At 45.4% G+C, this 25,534-nt stretch overlaps 1 protein-coding gene across 18 annotated transcripts in view; it reads right to left on the minus strand.

The window, feature by feature from the left end:
* The window catches only part of Myt1l (myelin transcription factor 1 like), a 385,446-nt gene that overhangs the window by 252,230 nt on the left and 107,682 nt on the right, over positions 1-25,534 (minus strand). For 16 of the 18 annotated variants that reach the window (XR_015446741.1, XM_021247219.2, XM_021247217.2 and 13 more), the window contains exon 3: positions 6,488-6,602. The exons of the other annotated variants lie outside the window; for them this stretch is intronic. The gene's annotated coding sequence lies outside the window, so the exon portion shown is untranslated. The remainder of the gene's footprint in view (positions 1-6,487; positions 6,603-25,534) is intronic. 18 annotated transcript variants of the gene reach the window in all.

Consider the following 25,534-nt stretch of genomic DNA (forward strand, 5'->3'; position numbering starts at 1 on the left):
CCATCCTAGCAAGGGAACCATGGCAACATGTGGCTTCAGTGCTCAGGTTCAAATCCAGACCTGGCTTTCCCTGGTTCCACTGGTTCTGCCACTGTGCTGGAGTCAATGAAGGTGTGGACCCTGAATTTCCTAATCTGCAACATAAAGTAAGCAAACAGGGCCTTTTCTGCTTAACACAAAGGGCCTATGGAGACAAATTCAATGGCTTATTTGATATTTGAAAACACCCTCACTTTTCTAATTTTCATTTTTTTGACTAATAAATACATTTACATGTAATAAAGAAACAAATAAATAAATCAATGGACGAAAACAACAAAAAATGCCCCCTTTAGCCTGCCTTTTTTCTGCAGAATCTACATACATCACCATTTTCTGCAGCTTCTTGTCTATCCTTCTAGAATTGCTATGCAGATACAGGCAAATATTCATACGTGTGCCTTCATAGTTTTACTCCCCCTCTGCATATTTCATTTCTCTTTCACATATATCCTGAGATTGCCTGCCTGCGTTTGGAGAGCACTGCTACATTTCTCACAGACCGGCATCGTAAGTGAGGCACTTTGATTGGAATGGCAGAAAGCACAAGACAGATGTAAATCAGATGCCTGCTGCCTGGGTCTTTTACGGCAAAGCAAGTGTGTCTTGGTTCTTTATGAATAACAATGAGGATAAGGATAGCTCATTGGAGCTACATGTGCATTATCCCATGGAATCCTCATCAGCCCTGTGAGGTGGGAAACATTCCTACAGTGTCACAGATGACAAAGCTGAGCTTGCCAGAGGTGGCTGTGTAGCTCCTGCTGTCAGGGTGGTGTTCTGCCCACCTCTGCAAGAGCTGCGGCTCACCTCGACCCTCTGTGACATGCACACCATCTCTACCCTCTGCCCAGGGTCTTGCCCACCCACTCCCTTGCCTTCACCCTGATGTCCTCCACCTGAGACTTCTGCAGCTTCTCCTGGACCCTTCTGCAGCCTCTCCCACCCCACAGGAGCGTCTCTTTCCCCTGGTTCGCACAGTCTTTGTAAAAGGAAAATCAGATCATGTATGCTCTTTGCTTAAACGTGCAAATGGTCCCACCTTGTCCCCACTTCTCAGACTTTGGCTTCCCCGAGGCCACCGCTGTCAGGGATGATGGGATGGGAGGTGCTTTTGGCCAGCCCCCAGCTTTCTCTAGCAATACTGAGGCTCTCCCCTTTTGGGTGGCATTACACTGTATTATTCCATGCACACTATTTTTATAGCTCTTTTTTCACAGACTGGTTAGTTTTTAAAATATATGTACTTCTCCTACTAAATGGTTTAACATAAACAGCTTTTTAGCAGAGTTATGATCCCTTTTGTATCTATATCTGCTGTGTACGTTGTGATTGAAAAATATGATCAACGTTTAAATTTGAAAAAATTCATTATAGTAAGACACATTGCCACAAATCCCTCATGAACCCCACCTCCGCTTTGAATACAATGATCCCATCATCCCTGCCACTTTCTGCAGCAGCTCTGGAGTCCTCTTTCCTGAGGGTCTTTAGTTGCACTGTCCTGGTTGCCTCGATGTCCTGAATTGATTTAACATGTTTCCCTTTCATGGTCATTGTGACTTTGGGGAAGAGCCAGAAGCTGCATGGTGGCAGATCAGTGACTAAAGTGGATGAGGACACAGCATCATGTTTTTATGAGTCTGTCTTTCCATTGGATGGCACTCAGCAGCAGCATTCACCACATTATTGATCATACCTTATAAGGACACTAAGGAAGAAGGCTTCTAGAGCTGGTTCAGAAAGAAAGGATGATTGAATAAGTGTGCTCAAAGCAAGGCAAAGGAGTCTGAGGGGGATTCATGGCAATGTATCTTTTATTGTAAAAAAGTTTTTAAAATAATCACTGTATATATTGTGATTAATGTTTGAAATAGTTGACTCAAAAATGTATTACACAAGTGCACAGAATGCACTTTTGTATGTGAATGACATTTGGAATAATTTAGTTAACAATGCTTTCAATTAAAAAGAAAAAATAGGCATTTATTTTATTTAGTTATAGTTAAAATCTTCTCCCTGGACTTGCAGCCAGAAGAATCTATTTATCAGAAACTCTCAAGAACACAGGGAACTCTAAATCAGTAGAGTTACCCAGTGCAGACTTAGGAGTCTGGCACCCTGTGGAAGCCTGTGGGGCCAAGCTAAGGAGATTGAGGGTGGGCAGTGGGAACTCCAGAAAGTGCCTGTCGAGGGACATGAGGGATGCATTGTGGTCCTCTGGAAGAAGTAACATGTGCATACCCAAGGAAAGCAGGTAACACATAATAGTAGGAATTGAAAAGCATGTGTTTCTACCACCTGTGACCCTGAGTAAAATAATTTATTATGTAAATGTTGGGACACAATACAGAAAGTCCCAGATTCCATTTTACACACTTATTAACCTTTAAGAGTGGTCACTTCACGAATTATAAATGCATAATAACAAGCCTTCTCTCAGAAAAACCACGGATCCATTCCTACTGAGCCGCCACACATCAGGTGCCTGCTGGGGACAGGATGCAGGGGCATGCAGAGGGTTGGGAGGGTTAGCAGCTGGGATGGAACATGCATGGCTGAGCGTCTTTCCCAGGCCACAGAGGTAGATGCTGGGGTATCCTCTGACTGCCAATTCTCATTGCCAAGAGTTCCTTCTTCTGAGAAGTTGTGGAAATAAGACGCACCAAAGTTCTCTGCTCTTAGCCCTTGGCTGGCCTGAACACCATGCATTCTATATGCTGCCAATTTACCATGGCAGCTTCAATCTGAGTGGGAATGGGCACCTCCATCCACTCCCTGTTTCAAACACAGCTGAGTGGCTTGAAATTCTAACCCAACTCTGTTTTTCAAGGACTAAACTTAGGGCTTTATGTACTTTATCTCTCTTAATCCTTGTGGTAGTCTTATTAAAATGAAGTTCTTATCGCCATTAGCTGGAGGGGATACTGAGGCTCAGATTCTAAGAGACAAGTAACTTCTCCCAAGACACACAATGGTCTGGTAGAATTGGAATCTGTTCCCTGTTCCCTGCTTCTACCTTGTGTCCACATTTTGGCTTGATATTAAATTAGTGTGGGGCCAGATGACTGTCCTTCCCTGAGCTGCCAGGATGATGCTCTAGGACCACACCTGTGGGGCTTCTCGAAGCACCTCACCCTCTGATTCACACTGAAACCGTCTGATCAGGCAGAGCCCCACTAGTCCTGGCCGACCATGTCAGTGGAAAAAATCAATTGATGTACTGTGTTTGACTAAATGAGGTCTGCTACAAACTCACATCCTAAATAAAATAAAACATTTGCAACATTCATAAAAGTGCCTTTAAAAATAATCCTTGGCATCTTTAGCCTTTTCCAAAGTTAACCTCTTGATCAAGCTTCTGATGTGTAATATACTGCAATTTGAAATTATTTTCTTTTGTGCCTGATATTTTAGTCTCAATGTTCTTATATTTTTGTTTTGTGCTTACAGAGTATTTGGGAAAATAGGTGTAAGTCCAGAGTCTAGTGAGGATGTCTGGCTTAAGGTATATATGTGTATTAGTCAGTTTCCTATTACTGGGATACAATACCTAACACCCACATGGTAAAGAGGAAAGTTTAATATGGCTCATGGTTTCAGGGGATTCAGTCTATGGTCAGCTGGCTCCAAGGCAGTAATATCATGGTGTAATGGTGTTGGGGAACAAAGTTGCTTAGTTCATGGTAGCCAAGGAGCAGAGCAGGGGAACAGCACCAGAAAGGAATGGGAGGGACCAGACATAGACCCTAAGGTCACAAATTCATGACTGGCTAAGACACGCCCAGAAGTGTGCACCATCAATTCCCCTGGCAGATACAAAGGCAATCAAGTCAATACAAGTAAGGTTCACCATCACAGGATGTCAGTATTAAAATCTGAAAGAGTAAGGAGCATAGTCTTCCTTCACAAAGTTCTTGTAGCTATTTAGGAACTCTGAATTTAGATCTTTACCATGGGTTGGCAAACTTGGGCCTATGAACCAAATCCACTTGCTGCCCATTTTGTAAGTAAAGCCTTATTGAAATGTATTATGCATTTGTTCATACTCTTGGCTCATTTTGCATAATTATGGCTGTCATGAGTCTTTGGTACAGAGACCCTGTGGACAGAATCTGGATGTGTTAATTCACTTTCCAGCTCTATAACAAATACCCCAGGTAATAAGGTAATTATAAAGGGACTTACAAAGCAATTAAAGAGGAAAGGTTTATTTCAGCTCAGTTTAGGAGGATTTAGTCCATGATCGATTTGGCCTGTAGTGAGGCAGCACAATACGGTGGAACATGGCAGAGAACACCCACTCTCGCACAGCCAGGATGTGAACAGGAAGAGGAGGGAGCACACTCCCAGTGGCCTGGAGATGCCTCACCAGGCCCAGCATCCTGAAGGCTCGATCACCTTCCATAGCACCACGGTCTCTGGATCATATCCCTACCACATTGACTTGGAGGAGGCATTTACAATAAAGCTGTAGAACTGGTCCTTTCCAACCCGCCCATCCTGATCTACACAATATGATGATTCACAAATTGCCATTGTATAGGTGATATGTGAAGATTTACTTTATTTCTAGAAGTTAATGCTATAGCACTGTCTTCTCATTAATATAACTATACATTGCCATTTTGTAATGCTAGCCTTTTAATTTCACCTTAGCATTTTGATTATAATTTCATCACCCATAGACTGATATATTTATGACACACATACCAAAAATAAACACTGATCAATCCCCAAGGGCCAAACACTAATCTTTGAAGAATGAGAAGGGGGCTGAGCCTTCCTGGCAGACACAGCATGAAAGGAAGTGTCCCCTGTCTTCTGTTGACCCTCACATCACTGCAGCTCTGATAGTGACATAGTGTGGTGCTAGTGAGAATCCAGTGACATTGTCTATGTGAAATGCAAGCACTGCCTCTACTTCCTGCTGGTATTATTTTCTGTTTGGACCTCCAGGACCATAGAGACTATGGCGTCACCTTACCCTAAACCAGGATGGGCATGGTCACGTGAGGCCACAGGAGTGGCTAGGTGTCTGGAAGTCACAAGTCTAAGGCAGAAGGACACAAGTATCTCAAAACTGTATCAGATGTCTCCACAAGGAAGCAGGTTCAATGCCAACTTTGTCCAAAACTAGCTTACATTTCTTTTTTGTTGCTTTGTTTAATTTGTGGCAAGGTTTGTATCTGAATGCTTTATATTAAATTACATTGAGACTCCTCATTTTAATATGATCATTTGGCCTTAGAAGGGCCAATTCAGTAAAGTTACATTTAAAAATTAGACTCACATAAAATATTTCACTAAGCATTTTCATTCCTAAAACTCAACAAGGTCAGACAGAACAAGATTGCCTATATGTACAAAACACCTAAAATATAGAAACAAACTGATTTGAAAGCTAAGCAAGGGTTAATACTCAATGGAGCAGGTTCTTTTGTTTTCCTGTTTTTTTTTTTTTTAACTGCAGAGAAATGTACAATTAAACATAATGCTTTCCCCAAACCCAACCAATGAGAGCAGTGGGTTTCTTCAGGGGAAATGAGTAGGGTGTAGACGAGAAAATAATGAGAACAACTGTGACCTATTACAGCAGTTCATAAAGCTCTTAAAGACGGCAGCACCCCCAGAGCTGCAGCAGATGGGAGACGATGCTGGGCCTTGATTTCCGGGGAGCAGGACGCTGCTCTATTATCAGACAGGCAAATGGGGTAGTCGGCAGACAGACAAATTATGATTGCACAGTGAACCTTAAGATGCAGGGCACAGTTTTCCTTACAGAGCACTCTGAGAAATTACCTTGCCTTAGGAATTCTGTTTTCTTTTCCTCCAGTGAGGGATCATGTGTAAAATGTACTCCTGAATGTGGGCACCGGGAGGGTAACACCAGACCTCTGACTCACTTTCACACACGAATTTAGAAGCTGAACTTGGCAAGATTTGGGCCTGATCACAATCACGTCGTCCTCCAGCCCTGAAAACATGTGCTGCCAGGCAGCGATCGCCTGTCATGTGCCAGCCTTCACCACCCCCCTTCCTCCCAACCAGAATTTGTGAGCATGCATAACCAGCTGCTTCTTCTATGAGTGTGGTTTCTGTCTGCACCGATCCGAAAAGCAACACTTCATTTGAGGGTTACTGTTCTCATCTTCTCACCATTGGCCACCCCAGGACTCCTCATAGTGACCATGGGGACACGCTATAGGTCTTCCCTGCCCTATATCCCTTTAGTATGGAGAACAATATATGCATCATCTAATTTAACTGCAAATGGTTCTCTTTAGCATGCGCTGCCTGTGGGGGGGGGGGATGTAAGGCTGCCTTTTACTGCCTCCTAGAATCCACAAAACACTGAAGAGCAGTTACCCTGATCAGCAAATAAAAAAGCAATATGGAACTGACTCTGGTCCCCAGTCCCCAGGGCAGGGTGCTGGGCTAGGTGTACCTGAGCTCTCCGGAGGTGCCCGCTGGGTGCTCCCGGGGACAGTGCTCTGCCTTCCTCCACGGGGTCTGATGATGCCTCTGGATGGAGCTCACCAATTCTCCTTCAAGTGCATCTTCTGAAGGGCAGAACAACAAGGACATGGTCACTAACTGAAGAGGAGACCAGGTGCCTTCTCTCCTTTGCCCTCCTACTCTAACAAAGGCTTATGCTTAAAGATAGGTAACCACACATTAAAAAGATGTGCGAATCACTTCGCTCTGGGATCCTTGATTTGAAAGCTTCTAATGGATAAGAAGAAACTGCCTTTAAACATTTAGTTAATTTACTTTGAAATCTAAGCTCTTTAACAGTTTTAAATACATGCCTGGGTTTGAAGGTAAAACTAAGTGCACTTAATATTTAGATTGACCAATTACCAGCCAATTTGTACAATTATTGCCTTCTTCCATACTTTGATGCAATTAGGAAACAATGTAATAACTGAGGAATATGTTTAACTATTTCTTGGGAAAAATGTAATTTCATTCATAACAAAATATAGCCTGAGGATGCCAAGGGCACTTCCAAACGTCAGCTCAGTTGTATCGTAACAGAACAAGAGAAATTGTCTTCATGAGTGGAAATTTAGAATTTATTTATCAGCTTTATATCAAAATTGCCTGTGATACTGTCTCCACATTCGAAGTTATTGACTCTTCTAATTCAAAAGGAACATACGCAGATTATAGCAAAGAATACTGTCAAAGAGAGAATTCATTGTTTTAAAGCTGAACTAGAAAATCAGGAAGTGAGGGAGCTAGGTGCCTTGGTCGGTCGGTCCTTGAAGCTTTTGTTTCTGATGCAAACCTCCACATTCAGAAGCTCATTAAATCCAGTCTGTGGCAATAGCAGCGGAGGTGTTAATGGGCAGCAGTGAAGTGTGTCTGGGAATGAAGAGACCCTCAGGGGCTCTCTGAGCTGCTTACCAGCAGCCACACGCAGCAGCATCGCCATAAATCCTCTAAAAGATCGCATCCTCGACTTCTCTTCTTGCAGAGTCCCCCGAAATAGAGACAATGTGCAACGTGCTTAGCAAGTGGGGCTGGAGACAGGCTAACACGCAATTTCCCAGAAACACACAGGCAGCCCTTGTTGTACGAGCGGAACTGATTTTATTGTTCCCCCTAATAAGAATGTCCTGAAACAGACACATAAAGAACAGAATAATCTGGAAATGTGTACAGGGAACTAGGGGGATTTTTAAATCACCCTGCAAAATCAAGGTTGAAGATGTGAATAGAACCTAGTATATTTGTTCTGTGTGTCAATCTAGGATCACGAGCGTGGGTTATTTTGTAATGTTTTTAAATGTACTAAGGTTTTAATAAAGATTATGATTTGGGGGCCGGGGATGTAGCTTAGTGGTTCTGCTGCCTGCCCCACAAGTGCAATGACCTGAGTTCGATCTCCAGTACCAAAAAGAAAAAAGACTATTTTTCTGTACAGCATTGCACAGCTATTTAAACTGGAAGGCTTGTTTCATATCCTTTGCTTGTCTACCAATGCTCAACACTCTTACACACACTCAAAAACACACATGTGCATACACATACACAAATACACAATTCTAATTGTTTATTTACAGCTGTTTTGTACACTTAATTTTCACATGCCAAAACCACAGGCCTCCTGACACTCCTATGAGTCATTCTAATGCTTAGAATCGAGAGCTGGAGGTCTAGCAGGACACAGACGGGGCCAGGGCACATGTGCCGATTCCTCCCCTCACTGCTGCTCATTTCCAGTACAAAGCCTTGTGGAGACGAAGTTGTGCTTAGTTGCTATTTCCTGCAATCTAGTCTCCTCTAACTTTCTGAAACTGGCCCTTGCTTTGTCAATCAGATTATATAAAGGCAATTCCTGTATAAGCTTGATATTGTTGATTGTGAAATTAGATCATGGTTCTTTTACACAGGTGCTATTAACCCGATAGATCGCCCCCATCCCCAGGCTGCAGAGCAGAAAGAAGGTGCTCAGGGGACAGGGACTTCCTGTTGTGGCATTTGGCCCTGCCATTCTGGCTTCCTCAGATTTCTTATTGCTAAAAAGACCTTTCGTTTAGCTGAATTTTGCTGAAATGATGTGTTGTCTGTGCTTATTTGGTGACCTTAATCACGTCTGCAGGACTAACTACCACTACCAGGGGAAATGCTTTTTTATTTTCCCAAAAAGTCCTGTGTGAAATTGATTAGGAGATGAAGGGTATGTTTTGACACACACAGCCTCTTCCCGAGGCTTGTAGCAAGAAGCAAATCAGAACCAGGCAACTGCCTGCCAGTCTGCCTGTCACATGCACAAGAAAGAGAGGTGATGCCCCAGTCACTGGAGAGGAGGCACAGTTCCCGGGGTGGAGGTGGCTCGGGAAGTGAGTCCGGAGGATCTTGAGCTCTGTGTTGTTTGGGCCGAGCACCAGCTCTTCAAGGGTTTTCATGTGCACCTCAGTGATCAAATCTGGGGTCCCAGTGGTCAAAGGGAGCAAGCAGCACTTCCCAGGACATCTCTGCTCCTCTCAGCTGCTGACCCTCTCCCTCATTGCTGGATTCTTAGAGCCCCTGGGATGGGGCTAAGATGGATGCACAGTTGCTCTGTCCCGTGTTCTGTGTCAGGGTCTGCACTCTGTTTTTAGGACATGCTGCTGGGAGCATTGCTCAGCCTCTAGTTGGCTATGAAATGGAAAACATGTCCACTTCCAGGTTTTCAGAAAAGAAACAACAATCACCTTCAGAAAGTAAAGATGATAATATAGACAAGGAAGAGGAAGCAGCCGAGAGAAGTAATAAATGGAGAAGCTATAGGAAGAAATAACAGGAAATCAGAAGAATGGAGGGAAATGTTAAAATTCTCATCTTTTCATGTTTTAATGCTCAAATACCTCTTGCTGTGTCTTGTGTTCGCCCATGGTTGGGACCATTTTGAATGTTGGGAGGAAGAACCTAGTAAGACAGCTTCTGTTTATGTGGACAGAAAGGCAAATACATTAAACAACATTTAGGATGGAGACAGACCTAATGGCCAACAGATTATCTTTGGAAAAAGAGCAGGATTCTGAGGACTAAGAAAGACTTCTACTGTTTCCCTTCCATTTTTCTAATTGTTTAATCTTTTATGGCCAAAGCAAATTCATGTAATATTCATGTAACAAAATAAACTGAAATAAAATGATGATAATTTCATATATCTATTGTCACGTTCCAAAGATATGTCCCAATTATTGTGAAGAATAATTAGTAAATTGAGGTTAAAGGTTTATGATGCCAAAGTCAGATGATAATCATAAGGCAACCAAACCCCCACCAGTGCACCACATAGTTGAAGATGGTGCTGGGATCTGCTCGATGTTTACACGCTGAGAAACACTGCAAAAAGGAAATCACATTTAGGGCCAATTAGATCATTGTAGCTCATTAAAAAAAATCTTCCAGATTAAGCAAAATGATATCAAGGCAATTAAAAATGAAGCAATTAAGACAAAGTAGGATGGGCGCTATGTCAAGATCCTGCGTCCTTTGTTCTTGCGTGCTGAGGCTGTGGGGGATCACACACGCCCTGGCACACAGCTGCTCGGTCACACCAGGGCTGGCTGGAGCCTGTGACCCACTCTGGAGAGTGAGAATTTGTTAACAGAGACACAGCCCTGAGAGTGGGCATGCAGTGGAAAGTGTGAAGATTAGCATTAGCCAAAGAGCAATATTTTGATGTCTGCAGTTCACATCTCACAGGCAATGCTTGGCTGGGGAGCCCGGGATGCATGAGTCTAGATTTCCAGGAATGAACCTGCACACTCGCCCCACACCACAGCTTGGAAGTGGGTCAATGGCTTGCTGTGGCCTCCACTGGTCCTGTTGGAGAACCAACCGCACTGCACTGCAACCACAGCTTCTCAGTGATAACCTCCCAGTTAGCTCCCAGTCCGAGGATTCAGAGACCTTGGCGAGCCTTCCTTTCTTTCCTTGAACCCCCTCCACCCAAATCCCAAAGGCACTCAGCTGCATCCACGTCACCTTCCCCGCCTGCCTTCCTAACCCTGTTTCTCTTCTTTCCATACTGTGAGAAAAAGGCTCTAAAAACACTGCTTCTGTTGTCATAAATCGTCACATTAATAACAGTCATAATCATCATTACAGCCCCTTACGCTCCCATCACAATGGAAAGGTAAACATAGTTTCACACACGAATGTGTAAAGTAGGCAGAAGATCCAAGCCCACTTCTCCCTTGAGGAAATTGAGTTCAGGGAGTGGAGGAAGGACGGGAAACAGGCAGGGATGGGATGAAAAACTTGCTCCTTAGCCTGGCTCCCAAGACCTTTGAAGCATGGTGATGGGATGCCTCTCAATTCTCCTGTCTCACTGCTGCCCTGGGTTAAAACACATAACATTCTGTGTCCCTCAGACACAGGCGGGGCCTCCTCACCTGGTTCACAGCATACAGCCACCATTTTTTTCCAGGCAGAGGCTTTCCAGATGACTCCAGCCCTTGGCCGGGGCTGGTGGCCCCTAAATTATGAATGCAGTCATCGTCCAGCCAGTCCTTCGTAAGGCCACAGGTCATGTGCCCCGAGAGTGCTTCTATTGCATCTATAGAGCTAGCCAGCTGCCCACGGTCTTCCCTGCTCCGCGGCTGCCATTGTATCAAAGACTGTGAGTCTGTCTTTTCTCCCCCTCCCTTTCCCTCTCCTTTTCTCTTCTCTCTTTTCATTTCTCTTCCCTTCCCTTTCCTTCTACTTCATTTTTTCCCTTCCTTTCTTTCTTTTCTTTTGTGGTACTGGAGATTGAACCTAGGGCCTCCTCCCTGCCCTTTTCTTAAAACAGTTCTTTGAGACAGGGTCTTGCTAAGTTGTCCAGGTTGGGTTCTAACTTGGGATCCTCTTGCTCAGCCTCCCAGAGACCTGGGATGATAGGTGTGCCAACCACACCTGGCTGACAGTGAAATTCTTGAAGACACAACCGTATCTGTCCACCTTTACATCTTCGTTAAAAGAATCAATTAATAATAATAGACTATGGGTTCTTTAACCATACGTACCTGTACTATACCGTGAATTCTTTAGGGTCCTAGCATAGCACTCGGTGGACATCATGTACTTGTGGATATTTACTGATCAATTGGAAAAATGCAAGCTATTTTTCAAAAGGAAACCAACAACCTGAATGAGGAAAGATAAGGACAGAGCCCAGGACTGTGGGAAGTGGGGAGCGCTAGGTGTGTGTGGACATGCAGGGAAACACCTTGCGCGCTTGGGTGTGTGGGTGTGTGCACACCCTCCCAAGTTTCTGGTACACAGCAACTTCCTGGGTTGTCTTACTGATTGCTCGCTGAACTCCACAAAATTTGCACAGAATCCTTGTGTAGAAAACAGGAGCCACAGCTGAAGGCCACTTTTAGCACATAGATAAAGTACTGCCTGTCGAGGGCTACGATTGCAGCCTGGGACCTAAATGTTATTAATTCAACTTACATGAAGGCTTCACATTTCAGGCAAAAACCCCTAACAACAGGATGTGCACATGTACAACATTTGCTTTCCGCGGAATCTGTGGCTTTGTCTTTGGGAGCCCTGCCAAGGGCCGGGTGGAGCTCACAGCCACTTCTCTTGCAAAGCTGTTGAAAGGGCTGCCCTGGAGAAATGAGGCTGCTCCCACAGAACTGTCTTCCAGATAACTACATCCTGTGTGATAAAGACCTTTCAAGTCGCAGCATTCTCACGCTAATGCCTTCAACTGATCCTCAAAACAATCCCAAGGATAGGCAAGGGGGATATGAGCAGCCCCATTTTCAGAGAGAAATTGATTTTTCAGGAAGGTGACTTGCTCAGGATCACAGTTCTGGGATTGGATCTCAGGAGTCCCGCCTGGATATTTCTGCACCTGCCACCAGCTCCCAAAGACTCTGAGCATCAATGTCTAGGGCCAGATTCCCCTTGTGCCCAGTCCTCAGTCTGTTTGTACCTAAGGACCCTGTTCCAAGAGCAGGGACCCTGCCTGCAGGACCCTCTTTGAGGAGCTTGAGGAGGTTTCTGGGTTGTTAAACCAGTTCCCAGGACAACCTCACAGCTCAACACCAGAAATCCATTCCTCTGAATGTTGTTTTTTAAAGAATTTACCTTCGTGAGTACAATGATCTCGAACTAGCCGATATTGTAAGTCACTATGGATTAAAAAATTGCCCACTTTCCCTGGAGCAAGAAGGATAGTTGAGTTAGTATGGCTCAGCTGTCTACCTTCATCGTTGTCTGTCTGTCCCTCTGTCTGTGTATGTGTGTGTCTCGCTCACACACATTCACTTTGGATCTCTCTCTTTTCCAGAGGAAGCCAGAGGTATGACTGCATGCATGCAGGTGTAGCATGCAGGTAGGGTTGGGGGTCTGGGGTTCTGAGCTGCCTGGGTGCATCAACGTGCAGGGCAGAGGCATGATCAGTGTTCTGCAGCTGGTCGGTGAGGCTGCACTGCTTCCCTCTGGGCAGTGTTGCTTGTGCTTTTCTCCCTTTGGAAGCAGCAAAGACTTGGAAACCAAAACACAATGAAAGAGCGGGGGGGTCCCAGCTCAGCCCATAGTGGGGGAAACCGAGGCAATCAGACTTGTGCAGAGCAGGAAAGGCACCAGACCACTGCATCTGAAGGCAGGGAGGGAGCTGGAGAGATGCACACACAGCTTTGCTTGCTTGGAGGTGAAGGGCCTCTCCCTGGGACTGGAGGTCCTCAGGAGAGTGACAGCAGAGTGTGGAGAAGTTCCTGTACCCTCAGAAGAGGTCCAGAGATGTCTCCAGTAGAGGAAACAGCAAAAGGGCCCCGCCTGTCTGACAGTGTGTGTGGCAAGTGTATGTCTCACCTGGCAGGGCAGAGCCCCCTTGGTGGGTTTCTGTCTCATCTTGGGATGGGGGCGGGGGTCAGGCTAATGCAGGACAGGGACCTGGGGACGGAGTGAGGGTGGAGGGTGGAGGTGGGGCAGGGCGAATCCGGGGGAAGATGGGCAAGACTGACTGCGTGCTGGGGAAGTGTGGGCCTGGAGAGGCCGAGGGCACACATCTCCCCAAATCCTACATCCACATCCCCTCATCGCTATCTCTGGCTTTTTTCCTGGTAGAAAAGAGATTGAAAATGAGTGTGTGTGTGTGTGTGTGTGACAGAGAGAGAGAGAGAGAGAGAGAGAGAGAGAGAGAGAGGCAGAGGCAGAGGCAGAGAGACAGAAAGGGGCAGGAGGAAGGCAGGGAGCTGCCCCTCACTAACTCAACCATCTACTTCCTGCATGGAAAATGAATACCTTTTGAATCCATGCAGAGTTGAGGTGCCTGCATCAGGAGGAGGAGGAGGGACAGAGCCCGGGACTCAAACCATCCACCCAGTACCTCACATTAAAGTGTGGCTCCTTTTTAAAGCTTTCCTAGGAATATAAAAGGAAACTCCCTTCAGGGTCACAGGGCCTACAAGAGCACTGCTAGTATCCAGGAGTCACTAATAAAATTGTACTGTTTCAATGTTATCAAGATGCATAATTGCCAATGATGATAAAGAAATGAATGCATATTAGAAGTCAATGTGTGAGGAAAGGTGAGTGGAGAGGGAAATAATGATGAGGAGTCCACGTCCTGGGACAAGGCGGCCGAGGCCAGGGGTAACCAGCGAAGGGCAGAAGAGGATGAATGAAGGCCCTTAGGGTTTCTGTCCCATCATCTTGATTTTTATGCAGATGTCTGTACATCTATAAATTTTAAAATAGCAAGTTTAGGTGGCAAAAGAACATATTTTCAAAAATTTTTAAACTTGGGATTATTTCATGGATGATTTTATCAATAGAAAAGTCTCCAAACATGAATGTCCTGCACTGCAGTTTGCCCATCCTGCAACGATGTCCTGACAGAGGATCTTCAGGGACCCCTGCAGCCCCCAGCCCTGGGCAGCCATGGATTGGTTCAGCAGCTCTTTGTAGCAAACAGCCACGGACTCCCAGACTGGGGGTGGGGAACTCTGTGCTCTTCCTGGAGTGAAACGCGCCCCATCCAATCTCTAATCACAGGACCCACTGAGGCTTGACCGTGCAGCCTCTGGGTACACCAGGTGACTTACACTTTGCAGCTGTCTCGAGGGATTCTGCAGAGCAAAGTCACACTGAGGGCATCAGCTGGGCTCTGCATAGAGACCCACTGGGGCAGAGCTCGCTCTGTGCAGAACTGGGTGACGCCAGGCAGGTCTGGGACTCGTCTGCTTTGCTGTCTGTGGGATGCAGGCACATGGGATTGGTAACTGTTCCCTGCAGGGCTTGTCAGCAGACTCACTGAGCACCCGAGAGTCCTCTCAATCTGCAGGCCTTCCTGTGACCACCAGGCAGCCCCTGCCCAGTACCCAGACCTTTCCAGGCTGTGCCTAGTGAGGCTCGGTGCTCACACTCTTCCACACACCTCCTTCTAAGAGGACAGGTTGCAAACACAAGTCCAGCAAACAGATGACACAAAGTCCAGACCAGGGCATCTTTAGCACACCGAGTTTGCGTCACATCTACACACTGCTCAATTAAAATATTCCCGGCACACAGCACACTGTGCATTCTTTACTCCTTTGTATCGTAACAGCTCTCCTCAAAAACAGGTAACTCACAGTAAACTGTATAACATGCCAACTCAGCCACCCATCTGACTGGGGCCCACAGTGAGAGACTGAAAGCCCAGGCCCTCCCGATGGGTACCCCTTCCTGGTAGATGCAGCCCCATCTTAAGTTTTTCATCCTCCTTGGAAGGCTAGCATGTGTCTGCACCACCAGAGGACTATGGATCGTGATGGCCCTTCCAATGTCACCCCGAAATGTCCACACCCCATCTCTGCCCTCCTTCCCACCTTTCCTCCAACACAGCAAGATCCCTGGGCTTTTCCTGCTTTACAGTGTTAATTATCCACACAATTTTGGCAAAGACAAGAATCAAAAATTGAAAATTAGTAGACTGATATAAAATAATGCAAGGAACTCTTAAATGCCAATTCCATAGTGCTGTCAATCCCTGTTATGAATGAACATCAGTGCCTATGGCAAGGGTCAATTTTTATGCTATTTACTGATGTTTTGCCAGGTGTGGTGGTGCATGCCTGTAACCTCAGCACTCAGTGGGCTGAGGCAGGAGGATCGCTGTGATTTCCAGGCCAGTCTGGACTACACAGTGAGATCTTGCCTCAAAAAATGAATACTAATAATACTAACAAATATAACTCAATGTTTCTGCTGAGGCATTTGGAGGATGCCCAAGTAGTTTCTACTGTTCTTTTCGAACAGTGATCCTGATCCCTTCCCATGTCCAAATACCAGGGCAGGTGAACCCAGGGGTGCTGACCAGCTCCCTTGTAGAAGTTGGTGGTTAATGTGCTTTGAAGAGTGAGTTCTACCTTTACGCATCAAGGATCTGATGAAGACACCTCCAAGATGGATACATTTTAAGCAACCAGATAAATAAAATCATGTGGATTACTCTGGTTTCTGTAGAGGGTTTGCTTTTATTTAGTTTTATTTGCTTTGGATGCCTCTCCTGAGAAACAGTCTAAGGGTTCCTTTGAAAAGGTGCGATCTCATCCTGGCTCTTACGAAGGTGAGCAGCACTTCCTCACCCAGGACCCAGTCTGTGGCGGCAGCCTTCAGACAAAGCCGATGCAGGCTCAGCCCACAGGGAAAAGCAAACGTCAGAGAAGAGGCTTCCACACATTATCTGGTCCTGGACTTGCACTTCTGCACAGGCATCTCCTAAATCTGTCTTTGATGAGTTCCCCGGCTCCCCGCTCCCTCGGCTCCCTTCAGAGCTTTACAGAGTGTGCCGTGGAAATGTCATCTGCCAGGACTGCAATTACTGGCACTCCAGCAATCACAGGCACAATGCAGAATGGGTCGAATTCAGGTGAGAGCGAGAACCCGCAATCAAGCCCAGGGAAGGGAGAACAAAGCCAATTCTCTTTCATTTGCCGTCAACACAACCATCAGGCGTTAATTACGAGGCAAGTGTGGGGCTGCCTGCTGAAAGGCTTATTATTATACAGCTCGGCTCCAAATCAGCTCTGTATTGATGAGCTGCAAAGAGAGGAAGCCAGCTTAGCCCCCATGAAAGGGAGCAAGCACCAAACACGGGGATGAGTGGCAGAGGGGAACACACTGCAGAAAATTAAAAATAATCCTGGAGGCAGGGAAGGGACCAAACACCTAACAGCCAGCTAAAAATACATCTCCAAAAGTCAGAATTGCTCCTGGGGGTATATGCCACGGAAACTGACACAAACACACTGGAACGACCACAGCTGCTTTGTGTCAGGCTACTTCCTGTTTATCCTGTGCACAAAGTTCTTGAAACCCATCTTCATTTCTAACAGTGTTCCCCAGACTCTCCGGGTTTTCATTTGTTAAGTATGTCAATCTTTGTTGTTATTCTTAATTCTTTATAAGCAAGTTAAGAGCATTCTAAAAATGTCCCCAAATCATCCCATATATATTATGTATATATTTAATATTTTCATGTATAGTCAATGAATAGTATATACATTTGTTCATATCTCCATTAAAATAGCAAATGTTGAATTTAAAGTACGCTTTAAAGGCCGATCTAATAATACTTAATTGTGAGCCTAACTGTCTTTGAATGATAAAAAAATATGCCATTTATTGGTCAAATTACACACACACACACACACACACTCACACATGCGCGCATGCACACATGTGCTCTCTTCCTATATCAAAACACCTGCATGAATGTATGAACTAAACACAAAAATTCACCTTCCTGGGTATTACTGATATTTCATGGCAATATTGGCAGACTGGTAGCAGAACATCAATTTGGAACTGCTTAGTTAGAGTCTGCAGTGTGGTCTTGGGGCCCTGGGCGTGGGGCTGGGGTCCTGGGAGTCCGGGGGACCCCTGCTGCACCCCTCTTCACCTTGGTGGCTGTGACCTGACCCAGCAGGCTGCTCTCAGGGGCCATGCATTAAGCATTCACAGTGCTTAATAATGCCAAATGACATCATCTAACAGATTCTTACCTTTCCTACTCTATTCGAACTGGCCTAGAACATAGGTCCTGGTCCATGTCTGCAAGAGACAGGGGATTATAAATGATTAAGATATGCTATATCCATATATCAATGCCCAAAATGAATGTAACTACAATGTACATACACTACATACACCGAAAGAAGTCAGACAGATGGTGTGTGGAACCCTGGGTGCAGACCTCCCAGGGGACCCCAGGTCCTTTGCACTCCCTCCCTGCCCTGTCTTTGCTCAGGCTCTCCTGCTCCTGGCATCTGTCCCAGGCAGACGCTCATGTGCTCCAAGCTGACTGCTTGTCTAGGGATAGTAGAAGCTCATGGAAACCTGGAGAATGAAGCTGCTACTTTGCTGATGGGCTGGCCATATCCAGGGGACAGGGCTGTGTATGACGAATTTTGAATCTATCTCCAAGAAAAAATGAAAGGTCAGAAGCTCTGTCCTGCCCTCACTTGGAGGGACATCTGGGACCCCTCCTCTCTTCTTGGGCTCTTACACCTGCTTCAAGGGGCAGCATTACTGCCTGAGACACTGTGGGACCTCAGCAGAAGTGTGGCCACTTCCTCTGGGCCGGTCTGGGTCCATCCTTTCTCCTCCTCTGCACACGCTCTCCCGGAAGCCTGAGGGTCTGTGTCTGAAGTCACAGGGTGCTGTGCTGTCCCATGGGAGACCCTCAGCTGCTCCCTATGGTACAGCAGCACCTGAAAGCCCTAGCCTCACACCTGCCCATAGGACACCCCCCCAAAGGGTCCCCAAGGTCTTTTGTGGTCACCTACACTTCCTGCAAAGCTGGATTCTCTTCAGAGGCATCAGTGAAACATCATACAAAATGTGCTGAGTGCCCTTGTAGATGAGACAAGTACTAGAAAGGTTTCCAAATGTGAAATGACAACTGTCAAAACTTTGCCTGCTACGGACAATGTGGTGATTTTTAAAAATAAATCTGTATTATTTATATTAATTTGTAATGGGTTTTTAGTTATTTTAAATCAATTAATTAGCCAAGTAGAGGTGTTTTCACTGTTTCAGTTTTAATTTGGGGGATTGTAACTATAATCCTGAAGGGCCGGGGATTTAGCTCAGTGGTTCCATCGCCTGCTTTGCAAGTGCAAGGTCCCAAGTTCGATCCCCAGTACCAAAAACAAACAAACAGACAAAAATCCTATAATCCTCAAAAACAAAGTCCCTGTGAGGAATTGAATATAAAACTACAAAAAGGCCTCGGAACAAAGTGCCTGAGGACCACAGGATCAGGGTGGAGGTCATGGTCCCCACACGTGCTCAGCTTTGTGGGCCCAGGGCCTTCTTCGCCCTTGTTGTGTTTCCTGGGATGCCTAAGTGTTACTTCTCTCTATTGCAAGGACTGGCACCTCATTTTCTGTACTATCCTGTAATTTTCCTTTATTGAGGAGCTCTACTTTTAACTTCTAATTTTTTTTCGCTTTTTTAATAGGAAGTTCACTGAAATCCACAAATTGTCGACCTTATTCCCTAAATGTCTGTACAGTGCCTGGCACATGACAGGTGCTCCGTAAATGCCTGACAAGAAAGTCAATGGAGGGACAAGATAAGAGGTGGTTGTATCTCAGAACAGAACTCCTCAATGAAAGACCGGAAGCTGCTGGGTCCACACTGACACGTGCAGCTGTTCTTCCCTGCATGACAAGTGTTCAGGGAGATCTTGTTGGAAGCTGGAAGGGGAATGTGTGCCATATGTTGAGAAGCCAGACCCTGCAGCTAAGGGTGGCCTCTCACAGCACAGGGTGGGGTTCCAGGAAGCACCCAAGGATCTGGCTTCTCTAGGACTCCTGAGTAAGGTGGAGGTGATACAGAGCCGGGTCATAGGAACCAGTGCAGTCAGCAGGTCAGATCGGAGTTCCCCAGGTAAATACCATTGTGACCCCAGGAAAATGTCACAGTCCTGTCCTGCATGGAAACTCTGGGAGAGCATGTGGTGAGATTTAAAAAAATCTAACTGAGCAAACAAACTGCCAACTGAACTCAAGGCTGCCCTATGCATTGCTCCCTAGCTGTGGTCCCAGCTTTCTGCAGACTGCACGGCTTTCTTTTCCAGAGGAGAAGAGGCCCTGGGCAGACAAGGTCAATGCAGGGTGCACCCCTTTGGGGCCTGGACCACCCACAGATGTAGGGAGCCCAGCTCTCATTGAGCCCCAGGAAGACCCTGATGATGCAGATGCTGAGGCTTCATGCATGACTTCTCAGCTTGATTTCTCCCAAATCTCATTTTCCCTGTCTCATGCTCTAAGCCAAGATGCCCTGGGACAAGGTCCTGCAGGGCACAGATGAGCTCAGGTTTCAGGAGGTGAGTTACTCAGCAACCCCAAAGGTGGAAGGGGCACCATCACCACCCAGTTCATTTCCTAAATATTCCCGAGGACCCACCCTGCAACAGATACCTGCTTTTTCATGTAGATGCAATGATTGTAGGAATCCCCAGAGGAAAGCAGATGCCAATTATCCTATTATCCCATCAGTAATGAGTAGAAATCCAACACTTCCTGGAGTCATTTCCATGGTCAGACGCAATCTGGGTGGGAAGCTTGGGACTGACTTTTGGCTCCAGTTTCACCTTACCTTTTGCCACAACTTTCCCAGCAGATCCAATTTCTAGAATTAGAGAACTGATCTGAAGCACTTCACACTTTAAAGATATTTTAGTGGAAATGAATGCAATGCATACACTTTGAGTGTGGTCTTACAGAGCACAATCTAGAACTAAGCCTTCTACTCTGTCTTTTTATTTTTTTAATTTTTTTTTTTTTTTTTGGTACCAGGGATCGAACTTGGGTCCTTGCACTTGTGCAGCAGGCTGCGAAACCACTGAGCTAAATCCCCAGCCCTACTCTGTCTTTTTAAACAAGTACAAGAAACAGGAAATAATATCGACACTTTAAGGACTCAAAATCCCAATGATGGCCTTTGGTACTCTTCTCTTTGTCATCTTCCACGTAGCATGCTAGCTTCATGTTTTTCCATGCAAGGTCGCTGCTGGATGGCTTCCTGATCTGTGCAGCCACATCCTGGGACAACACCAAGAGTGTGCCCATGGCAATGTGGCCCTGCTCTTAAGAGAGGCAAGAGCCCCCTTGGCTTGGGAATCCCCAAGGCGAAGGGGCTCCAAGATGTGCTGACACTGTGGATTTGGAGATACTCACTGTAACGTTTGAACCCCCAGTTCCACGCTGGAACTTGGTGGACCTTTGAGTGTTAGTCCAGTGTCTGCATTTCAAAGTCATTTTGTCTCTCTGAGTTTGTAAGATGAAGGCAATACCTTTTCCTAAAGGTGTTGCTAATTAAGAATCAGGAAAATGCCTCCTTTTTTATGGAGGCAGTAAAGGAGCGGGCCTTGGTGTCAGATGCTGGCCTCGTCTTGTCACTGTTCATGGTCAGTTACAGCTCCAAGATTTGGTTTTTCACCTTCATTAAATGAGGCAATGATGTATGGTCTGCTGTCCGTATTCCCACCTGGGGAACTTTGGAACATGCTATGGATGCACTGCAGGGTTGGAACTTGACTCCCACAGTCTATATTAGAATGCTGGGTATATTACTCACATTTGGCAAGTTATATAAAAAGACAAACCTGTAGGAATTAAAAATAACTCCTTAGCACTCTGCTGCCTCATCACCTAATTCTGCAACTTCATCAGATGTGGAGAGTTATCAGGCCCAAACAGATCAATTTGTAGAAAAGGAGACCATGGACCCTGGGTCATGTGGAGGTGCTTTTAGAGATCAGGAGAGTGAATGTGCTTCCTCTGGGTGACGCTTGAACTAGAGCAATTTCTCAAAATTTAAGCAGTCCAAGGTTGTGTCTCATAGTTAAGACTTAAACTACTTCAATGTACTCTATGTATAAAAAGATGTTTAATAAAAATAATGCTTTTGTTCTCTAAACCATGATTCTGATTTAAATTGTGTTTTTCACACAATGATCTGTAAGATTATTCACCCAATGATTGTCATTTTTTGTGACAGTTGAGCTTGGTTATGTCAACTTGATTGGCTTGGAAGCCTCCCAGGGCATTGGTGGAGCTCACTAGTAGGTGTAAATGGGTGGGTTACGGAGGTGTGACAGTATCTGGTCCCTGGCCCCTTCCTCTCTGGCTCTGTTACCCTGTTCTGCTTCCTGCCCACCATGAACCAAGCAGCTTTGCTCCACCACGTGATGTTCCTTCCATCATGATGTTCCTGGCTTGGAGTCAGCTAACCATGGACTGAATCTCTTGAAACCATGAACCAGTTACAACCTTGCCTCCTTTAAGTTGTGGGTATTGGGTATGTGTGCCAGTAATGGGAAAGCTAATGAAGTTTGTAGATGAATTACCATATCTTCTTTAGAACATTCTAGAAATGCTCTGACCTCAGAGTCTTTTATACTACACTGGAGTTGAATTCCACAACTGTATCCTCAGATCATGATGCTGTGGGTGGGGGAAGGGCTGGCAGCATGCCTGCTGAAGCCTTCTTTGCTGCTGTAGTGGAGGACAGGACTGTGCCTGCAGGAGCCACTTGTGGGAGGTCTGTGGGCAGCCATCCTGGGCCCATGTCAGGGGTGGCAGGAGCAAGCCATAGCATGTCTGTCCCTCCAGGAAACACACATTGGTGTAGTGACTGCTCCAGCCCCATCAGGCCCTCCTGTGGGTTCTTCACCAAGCACTGTAAGAATCCAGTGATGGTTAAAGATGAGACAAGTGTACTCTATAACAGGAAATGTCATGTCACCCTTCTCATATACACTGCTTGGTATTAGCACCAGAGGGTCTGGGAAATCACCCATCCAAGTGAGTGGCTTTCAAACATAGCTACTTGTCTCACAGAGCCACTCCTGGTGGACTGGACAAGGGAGAGGTGCTATGCAAGTATTGGAAGACAGTCATGTTTCCAGGAGCCTTCTGCTGGTGAAAGGAATACAGGTTTGGCCCTATGAAGCCCTGTTAGGTCATTGGGACACAGTGATGATTTGGACAGCCAGGACTCCAGGCAGAGCAGCCCAGGCGGTTCACCCCATACTCAGCACCATCTTCCTGCTTTACACAACCACTGGCACCAGTGATTTGATAATCTGAACAGAGGGTTTGAAACTGCAGGTCTGGGAATCAAGAACTGGGCTCTAGCTGCTGGGAAGGAAGCCCCTTAGGAAACTGCAGAGGCTTTGGGGTGCTGCCTGCAGGGGTGTATCCTGGGAAGAAGAGAAAGCAGAAACCGTGCCACCCTCTCAGCTCTTGAACCACAGCTTTGAAGCATGATAGGTGTTGAAGTCTGCATTGAGGTGCCTGGTCCCAATCTGGATGCCAGAAAGAAGGAAAAATAAATCTTTCCTGGAGGGAGATCACACAGTATAGAGCCTCAGAATAAAGTGACAAGGTTCCTCTACAATGTTGGCAACTCAAACAAAATAAAACAAGGCATATAACCAGATAGATTTGATCAAAACTCAAGAAAAAAAAAAGGAAAGCCAATAGATACATTGAAATTACCTTGTAGGAATATAATTATCAAAATGTGTACAGAATTTAACAAAATTTTAAACTTTAGGAAATCAATAAAAATTATCTTAAAAATAAAATGGAAATTTTAGAACGGAAAAATATGATACAAAAGATTAAGAAATCAGTTGGCAGATTAACAACTGATTATGCTTATGAAACAAAGAGAAAATCAGTGAACTGTAAAATGGGCCAGAAAAAACAATAAGATTAATAAACAGATATAATGATGGGAAGTATGTAAAAGAGTTTAAGATCCATATGAAGCACAGTGAAAAGAAAACATAATGCAAAATAGGAAATCTAGAAAGAGAGCAAAGAAGAGCATGCACAATGTTTGAAAAGACAAAAGGCTAAGAATTCTTCAAACGTGGCATCCACCCCCAAGTCCCACCAGCAATGGGAGCCCCAAGTAGGTAAACAGGGAGGAAAAGCAGCCTCAGGCTCTTCCCACAGCCGGGAGCCAGCAGAGAGAGAAAGGCTTCACCACTCACTAACGGCTGAGGCCCATTCACCAGCCAAAATGATGTAGCCTGGAAGACAGTGTGATTCTATGTTAAAAATGTTTAAAGAAAGGTATTCTCAAGCCTGCGAAAAAGTGCTCAATAATGCACAGAGAGGAAGGACATTTTCAGATAAATGAAAAGGGAAAGAACTGTCATGGGCAGGTCTTGAATAAGAGAAACACTAACAGAGTCTCTGGTCAGAAGGAAAATGATGATTGCAGCTTTGAGATGCGTGAAGAGATGCAGAGAAACTGGACAGTGAGCATGTGGGTGAACAGAAGGAGTCCCTGGTAACACATAACAATATCTGGCAGGATTTCATATATTTGAAAGTAAATAATTATATGTAATTGATACTCCCATATCATGTTATATGCATTCCCGCCCTCATAACAGCACCTAAATGGGAGTGAGGAGGGTAACCGAAGGTAAAGCACTGGTAAGGTCACTGCATTTTGGGAAATGGACCAACTACAGTTGACCCTAAATTTTAATAAGTCAAGAATGCACACAGTAATCACAGAGTGACTCATAAGCAGTGAAGAAAGCACAACTAACAAGCAAAGCTAACCAGCAGAAAATGAATAATACAAAATATTAAATCCAAATAAATGTAAGAAAGTCATTAAAAAGGTGGAAAACAGAAAGCAATACTAAATTGGAGGATGCAGCCCATGAACAATCACATGGAAATGAGAAAGTAGAACACAGAAACCCTAAGAGTCAGCAATCATCATTCTGGATTAAAATCCACACCCAGTGAAATGCTGTTTTCAAGAGCCATGGCTGAAACACAAGGACGCAAAAACATTGAGAACAAAAGACTAAAGAAGTATACCCAATATAAGGGCTAACTAAATCAACCATCCATGGAACTTTAAAAAATACTGCTGGGTAGGCCTGAGACTGGCGATCGTGATGTTTAACCTTGGTTGGGCCTGGGTAAGGGATTGTTATGGGTGTTTGTGGTGACCCTGGTGCCTTGCTGGATGGTTAGGGCTGGGCACTGGTGACCCAGCTGGGGCCAGAGAAGGATGCAGCATTGCCCCTTTAGTCAGGACCATGAGCTACACGAAGAAGAGGTATGCTTCCTGAGCTCACACATTTCCAAAGTCAGGTGTTTGTGTAGAACTACCTACAAAACAACAGAGAAGGAAAGGCTTTACAAAGGGCACAAGAGAGAAAATATCATAGACCAGATGAGTGAAGGACAAGCTGGGAATGAGGAGACGCCTAGTCTTCAAAAGGATCAGAGAGGCTTCTTAACTGGCTGCAAGGAAGGGAGGAAGGAGGGAAGGGGGGAAGGAAGGAAGAGGAAATAAGAAAGAAAGAAAAGAAGAAAGGAAAGAAAAAGAAAGAGAGAAAGAAAGAGGAAGGAAGGAAGGAAGGGTAGGCACAGGAAGGATGGGAAATGGAGAGAAACAATGTCCCTAATAAAGCCAAGAAGAGAGACATTTCACAAAATGCTTATCCTTTGCTCTGTGAAACAAATACTGTACACTTTTGATGAGATATTTTGAAATGCCAATTTATAAAGTAAACAAGAGTTTTCAGAAAAACTATGCATAGAACGCTGTGGGGTAGAGACATTCAGAGCGTCTTCTCCTCCCTGGGTACCCCAGGTGACACCAGCTGTAGCCTGTAACCTGGGGATAGGTGAAGGAGATGTGAAAGGCAGAGCCCTTCACCCTTCTTGTGCCCACTTCCAGACCACGATCCTTTATTGCCTCTCTGTCCATGGCATCAGAGGGAAATGGTGGGGCCTGTGACACAAGAGAGTGGGCCTCTGTGTGGCCATGGGCAGACACTTCTCATTTCCAACCAGGAGTTCATGTGATCCAGTGAGAAATCGGTGGTGGTGTGTTGAGCAGTTATCTGGTGCTATGGTTGAATTCTAGAATGTCCTCCAAAAATTTTATGTTCAGAGCTGGGGCTTTTGGAAGGTGATTGGATCATGGGGCGCTATACTTATCAGTGGAT

The sequence above is a fragment of the Heterocephalus glaber genome, unplaced genomic scaffold (genome assembly GCF_053883595.1).
Source record: "Heterocephalus glaber isolate CG9 unplaced genomic scaffold, H.glaber_assembly_v1.0 deba00001724, whole genome shotgun sequence".
NCBI classification, from domain to species: Eukaryota; Metazoa; Chordata; class Mammalia; order Rodentia; family Bathyergidae; genus Heterocephalus; species Heterocephalus glaber.